This window comes from Musa acuminata, unplaced genomic scaffold (genome assembly GCF_036884655.1).
Source record: "Musa acuminata AAA Group cultivar baxijiao unplaced genomic scaffold, Cavendish_Baxijiao_AAA HiC_scaffold_457, whole genome shotgun sequence".
NCBI classification, from domain to species: domain Eukaryota; kingdom Viridiplantae; phylum Streptophyta; class Magnoliopsida; order Zingiberales; family Musaceae; genus Musa; species Musa acuminata.
Window position 1 is genome coordinate 1 of NW_027020704.1, and position 7500 is coordinate 7500.

Below are 7500 nucleotides of genomic sequence, written 5' to 3' on the forward strand. Positions count from 1 at the left end.
TATGGGGATGGTGAGAAGAGATATATTTTACATCCCAGAGGGGCTATAATTGGAGATACCATTGTTTCTGGTACAGAAGTTCCTATATCAATGGGAAATGCCCTACCTTTGAGTGCGGTTTGAACTATTGATTTACGTAATTGGAAGTAACCAATTAGGTTTACGACGAAACCTAGAAATCGATCACTGATCCAATTTGAGTACCTCTACGGGATAGACCTCAACAGAAAACTGTTGAGTAACGGCAGCAAGTGATTGAGTTCAGTAGTTCCTCATAGAAAATTATTGACTCTAGAGATATGGTAATATGGAGAAGACAAAATTGTTTGAAGCACGCACAGAACCGGAAGCGCCCCTTGTTTCAAAGAGAGGAGGACGGGTTATTCACATTTAATTTGATGGTCAGAGGCGAATTGAAAGCTAAGCAGTGGTAATTAAGATCCCCCCGGGGAAAAAGAGAGATGTCTCCTACGTTACCCGTAATATGTGGAAGTATCGACGTAATTTCATAGAGTCATTCGGTCTGAATGCTACATGAAGAACATAAGCCAGATGACGGAACGGGGAGACCTAGGATGTAGAAGATCATAACATGAGTGATTCAGCAGATTTGGATTCCTATATATCCACTCAGTGGTACTTCATCATACGATTTATATAAGATCCATCTGTCTAGATATCATCATATACATCTAGAAAGCCGTATGCTTTGGAAGAAGCTTGTACAGTTTGGGAAGGGGTTTTTATTGATAAAAAAGAAGAATCTACTTCAACCGATATGCCCTTAGGCACGGCCATACATAACATAGAAATCACACTTGGAAAGGGTGGACAATTAGCTAGAGCAGCAGGTGCTGTAGCGAAACTGATTGCAAAAGAGGGTAAATCGGCCACATTAAGATTACCATCTGGGGAGGTCCGTTTGATATCCAAAAACTGCTTAGCAACAGTCGGACAAGTGGGTAATGTTGGGGTGAACCAAAAAAGTTTGGGTAGAGCCGGATCTAAGTGTTGGCTAGGTAAGCGTCCTGTAGTAAGAGGAGTAGTTATGAACCCTGTAGACCATCCCCATGGGGGCGGTGAGGGGAGAGCCCCAATCGGTAGAAAAAAACCCACAACCCCTTGGGGTTATCCTGCGCTTGGAAGAAGAAGTAGGAAAAGGAAAAAATATAGTGATAGTTTTATTCTTCGTCGCCGTAAATAGGAATATTTAAAATAGAATTTTTTGAATTTGAAAAAATGTGATGGGCGAACGACGGGAATTGAACCCGCGCATGGTGGATTCACAATCCACTGCCTTGATCCACTTGGCTACATCCGCCCCCTTTTCTAGCTAAAGGATTTTATCTTTTTTCCATTCATCATTATTGTATTTATTCTTACCTCCATACTTAACTTAGATCGAGATATTGGACATAGAATGCCAATCTTTAAAATAAAAAATGTAAAAAAAAGGAGTAATACACTGTGACATGACACGTTCGCTAAAAAAAAACCCTTTTGTAGCTAACCATTTATCGGAAAAAATGGAAAAACTCAACATGAGGGAGGAGAAAGAAATAATAGTAACTTGGTCTCGGGCATCTACCATTATACCCACAATGATTGGCCATACAATCGCTATTCATAATGGAAAGGAACATTTACCTATTTATATAACAGATCGTATGGTAGGTCACAAATTGGGAGAATTCGCGCCTACTTTTACTTTTGCGAGACATGCAAGAAACGATAATAAATCTCGTCGTTAAGTTAATTGAAAGTTCATTTTAATATTAAAATAAAAATTTAAGATAAAAAAAATGGAAATTGAAATAAAAGCCAAATTCTTTTTTTTGTGAAAAAAAAACTGAAAGTAAAACAAGTGTTTATCATTCAGGGGGATAGGATAACCTTATGACAAAGAACTCGAGTTCGGGTAAAGAAGTAAAAATTTTAGCTCAACATATATGTAGTATGTCTGTTTTCAAAGCGCGAAGAGTAATTGATCAGATTCGCGGACGTTCCTATGAAGAAACACTTATGATACTGGAAACTCATGCCTTATCGAGCATCTTATCCCATTTTAAAATTGGTTTATTCTGCAGCAGCAAATGCTAGTCATAATATGGGTTTGAACGAAGCTGATTCATTCATTAGTGAAGCCAAAGTTAATAGGAGTACCATTGTGAAAAAATTAAGACCTCGAGCTCGAGGACGTAGTTATCCGATAAAAAGACCTACTTGTCATATAACAATTGTATTAAAGGATAAATCTAAATTATTTTTAGATGAATCTAGGATTTAGATTCATCATAGTAAACATAGTAAAATAACATATATGGATGGAAAGAAAATATAATAGGAAAATATGGGACAAAAAATAAATCCACTTGGTTTCAGACTTGGTACAACCCAACGTCATCATTCCTTTTGGTTCGCACAACCAAAAAATTATTCTGTGGGTTTACAGGAAGATGAAAAAATACGGAATTGTATCAAGAACTATGTACAAAAAAATAGGAGAATATCCTCGGGTTTCGAAGGAATCGCTCGTATAGGAATTAAAAAAAGAATTGATTTGATCCAGGTCATAATCTATATTGGATTTCCAAATTTATTAATAGAGGGCCAAACACGAGGAATCGAAGAATTACAGATGAATGTAGAAAAAGAATTTCATTCTGTGAACCGAAGACTCAACATTGCTATCACAAGAGTTGAAAAACCTTATGGGCAACCTAATATTCTTGCGGAATATATAGCTTTACAATTAAAAAATAGAGTTTCGTTTCGAAAGGCAATGAAAAAGGCTATTGAATTAGCTGAACAAACGGATACAAAAGGAATGCAAGTACAAATTGCAGGGCGGATTGACGGAAAAGAAATTGCACGTGTCGAATGGATCAGAGAGGGCAGGGTTCCCCTACAAACAATTCGCGCTAAAATTGATCATTGTTCCTATACAATTCGAACTATCTATGGAGTATTAGGCATCAAAATTTGGATATTTGTGGACGAGGAATAATAGACCTTTATTTATCTTGCCATTCTGGCCAGTGATAGAACAAAAAATAACAAACTGTTTCATTCTTTTTCCGTTAAATCAAACAAAAATGAGCAATTCTAATTCTATAAGGTTGAATAAAAATTCGATTGACCATTTGTTATAATTGCTATGCTTAGTGTGTGACTCGTTAATTTTTCTTTAGAGTTTAGAGTTGGAATTAAAAAAAAATAGACTAAACCCTACTTAAACTTAATAACTATATAAAATAAATAAAAACAAAAATAAAAACAAAATAAACTAATAACCAACTTATTGCTTCGTATTGTCGAGATCCCAAGAAACAGTCACTATATGAGATGAGTGGATCAATCATATAGTTGCAGCAACTGCAACTAAAATCTTTTCCATAAAAAATCAGATTATGGGTTGTGAAACAAAAATAAAGGGATGTGGATAAATGGAAGGATGATAGAAAGAGAGAACAAAAATATCAATGATATATGATTCCAATATGTATGGTCTATGAATTACCTCATAAAGGCAATGTGATAAAGCATCAATACTGAATGAATATAAATAATATAAATAATAATAAAGAGCCTCGGGTTAATAAAAACTAAGGAGATTGACTCGAGAAGGAATTTTGTTGGGAGCTCCATTGCAGAGTTCAGGCCTAACCATTAACGGAGAAGCTATGGGAACGACGGAACCTGTGACTGCATAGGATTCTACTGAAAACGAATCCGAATAATTCATTGGGTGGGATGGCGGAACGAACCGAGAAAAAATTTATTTATTCTGAGAAGTCATGGGTTGACCTAGGAATAAAACAGTAAAGAGTAAATATTCGCCCGCGAAACCTTTATTTATTGAGATTACATTACAATATTTTGGCATCATTTGATAAGGGTAAAAATAAGGATCAAGGATCGTTATAAAATAAAAAGCATTATCTATAATTTATATCTATAAATATGCATAACATAAATATTCTAGCTGTATATCCTGTATATACATCTTCCTGTATAACAAAACAAATTCAATATTAATAAATGTCTTAGTGTATTAGTTTATTAAATACATGCGTATCTGTAATATTATTGAATCCTTTCATTCGCGAGGAGCTGGATGAGAAGAAACTCTCATGTCCGGTTCTGTAGTAGAGATGGAATTAAGAAACGACCATCAACTATAACCCCAAAAGAACCAGATTTCGTAAACAACATAGAGGAAGAATGAAGGGAATATCTTGTCGGGGCAATCGTATTTGTTTCGGCAGATACGCTCTTCAGGCACTTGAACCCGCTTGGATCACAGCTAGACAAATAGAAGCGGGGCGAAGAGCAATGACACGATATGCGCGTCGTGGTGGAAAAATATGGTTACGTATATTTCCCGACAAACCTGTTACAGTAAGACCTGCGGAAACACGTATGGGTTCGGGGAAGGGATCCCCCGAATATTGGGTATCCGTTGTTAAACCAGGTCGAATACTTTATGAAATGGGCGGAGTATCAGAAGCTGTAGCCAAAGCAGCTATTTCACTAGCTGCGTCCAAAATGCCTATACGAACTCAATTTGTCAGGATAGGTATGTAGAACTAAACAGTGTATTGAGGATGAAAAAACAACGGCAAGTTTATTTATTTCTGGACAGAGAATATTTCTTTTTTCCTTCATCCTTTGCATTAAAATAACGGATTCCAATAAAATGATATGATTCAACCTCAGACCCTTTTGAATGTAGCGGATAACAGCGGAGCTCGAGAATTGATGTGTATTCGAATCATAGGAGCTGGTAATCATCGATATGCTCATATTGGTGACGTTATTGTTGCTGTAATCAAAGAAGCAGTGCCTAATATGCCACTAGAAAGATCGGAAATAATTAGAGCTGTAATTGTACGTACTTGTAAAGAACTCAAACGTGACAACGGTATGATAATACGATATGATGACAATGCTGCGGTTGTCATTGATCAAGAAGGAAATCCAAAAGGAACTCGAGTTTTTGGTGCGATCGCTCGGGAATTGAGACAGTTGAATTTTACTAAAATAGTTTCATTGGCTCCCGAGGTATTATAAATACTACTAGATGGGACTATGATATATCAGAACATCTAAAATAGATCAAATTTAGTAGATTAGTAGATTGTGTCTCACGCATATACTTTTAATAATAAATAATTTTATAATAATAAAAAAAAAAAAAAAAGAAAGAAAATAAAACAAAGAAAAAAAGGAAACATGTTGATTATATCAAAATTAGGAGGCACCAATAATTATAGTTCGTCATGGGTAAGGACACTATTGCCGATATAATAACTTCTATAAGAAATGCTGACATGAATAAAAAAGGAACGGTTCGAATAGCATCTACTAATATCACCGAAAATATTGTGAAAATACTTCTACGAGAAGGTTTTATTGAAAACGTTCGGAAACATCAGGAAGGTAACAAATATTTCTTTTCAACTCTGCGACATAGAAAGACTAGGAAAAGAATACACAGAACTATTTTAAAGCGTATCAGCCGACCCGGTTTACGCATTTATTCCGACTATCAACAAATTCCTAAGATTTTAGGTGGAATAGGAATTGTAATTCTTTCTACTTCCCGAGGTATAATGACAGATCGAGAAGCTCGACGAGAAAAAATTGGAGGCGAACTTTTGTTATATATATGGTGATCCTCCTCCTCTGGTATCCTAATTTTCTCTCTAACTTCCTATTTGTGAAATAGAGAGGAAAAGTGAGTTATATAACTCTTCCTCCATTAGTTGATACTTCAAGGAAGTTACCTGGAATGAAAGAACAAAAATTTATTCATGAAGGTTTAATTACTGAATCACTTCCCAACGGTATGTTTCGGGTCCGCCTAGATAATAAAGATGTAATTCTAGGTTATGTTTCGGGAAGGATCCGGCGCAGTTTTATACGGATACTACCTGGGGATAGAGTCAAAATTGAAGTAAGTTGTTATGATTCAACCAGGGGACGTATAATTTATAGACTTCGCAACAAAGATTCGAATGATTAGGTGATTTTTAAAGCATTCCTTTCATGACGATACAATTCGAAGTTAAAAAAAAAATTCAAGAGACTTATTTTCTTCCAAGGAATAGATTAAAAATTAAGGTAAGGAATAAGAAATATGAAAATAAGGGCTTCCGTTCGTAAAATTTGTGAAAAATGTCGACTGATCCGTAGGCGCGGACGAATTATAGTGATTTGTTCCAATCCGAGACATAAACAGAGACAGGGATAATCTTTCTAAAAAAGAACTTTCTAAAGAAAAGACAAAAATAAAGGATTTCTTTTAATATGAAATGGATATTTCCGTATCTTTTCTTTCCGTATATTTCTGACTTATATTTATAAGATGATAAAATATGACAAAAGCTATACCAAGAATCGGTTCACGTAGGAATGGGCGTATTGGTTCACGTAAGAATGGACGTAGAATACCAAAAGGAATTATTCACGTTCAAGCAAGTTTCAACAATACCATTGTAACTGTTACAGATGTACGAGGTCGGGTGGTTTCCTGGGCCTCCGCTGGTACTTCCGGATTCAAAGGGACAAGAAGAGGGACACCCTATGCTGCTCAAGCGGCGGCATTAAATGCTATTCGTACAGTAGTTAATCAGGGTATGCAACGAGCAGAAGTTATGATAAAAGGTCCTGGTCTCGGAAGAGATGCAGCATTACGAGCCATTCGTAGAAGTGGTATACTATTAAGTTTCGTACGTGATGTAACACCTATGCCACATAATGGATGTCGACCCCCTAAAAAAAGACGTGTGTAGAAATAAGAAAAAAACGGATTTCAAGAGAAATAAATAATTCAATGATCTGATCAAATAATAGTATTAGTATAGTATGGTTCGAGAGGAAGTAGCAGGATCCACTCGAACACTACAGTGGAGGTGTGTTGAATCGAGAGTAGACAGTAAACGTCTTTATTATGGTCGTTTCGTTCTGTCCCCGCTTATGAAAGGTCAAGCCGATACTATAGGTATTGCCATGCGAAGGGCTTTACTTGGAGAAATAGAAGGAACATGTATCACACGTGCAAACTCTGAGAAAGTGCCGCATGAATATTCTACGATAATAGGTATTGAAGAATCGGTACATGAAATTTTACTAAATTTGAAAGAAATTGTATTGAGAAGTAATATATATGGAGTTAGAGACGCATCCATTTGCGCCAGGGGCCCTAAATACGTAACCGCTCAAGATATCATCTCACCACCTTCCGTGGAAATAGTTGACACAACACAACATATAGCTAACCTGACGGAACCAATTGATTTGTGTATTGGATTACAAATCAGGCGAGATCGTGGATATCGTACGAAACCAACAACTAACTCTCAAAATGGAAGTTATCCTATAGATGCTGTATCTATGCCTGTTCGAAATGCGAATCATAGTATTCATTCTTATGGGAATGGGAATGAAAAACAAGAGATACTTTTTCTAGAAATATGGACGAATGGAAGTTTAACT

General features: G+C 36.1%; 1 protein-coding gene across 1 annotated transcript in view; it reads right to left on the reverse strand.

The window, feature by feature from the left end:
* Positions 1 to 6301: 6301 nt before the first annotated feature.
* The window catches only part of LOC135659699 (cytochrome b6-f complex subunit 4), a 2321-nt gene continuing 1122 nt past the window's right edge, over positions 6302 to 7500 (reverse strand). The window contains exon 1 of the mRNA XM_065176319.1: positions 6302 to 7500. This exon is cut by the window's right edge and continues 1122 nt beyond it. The gene's annotated coding sequence lies outside the window, so the exon portion shown is untranslated.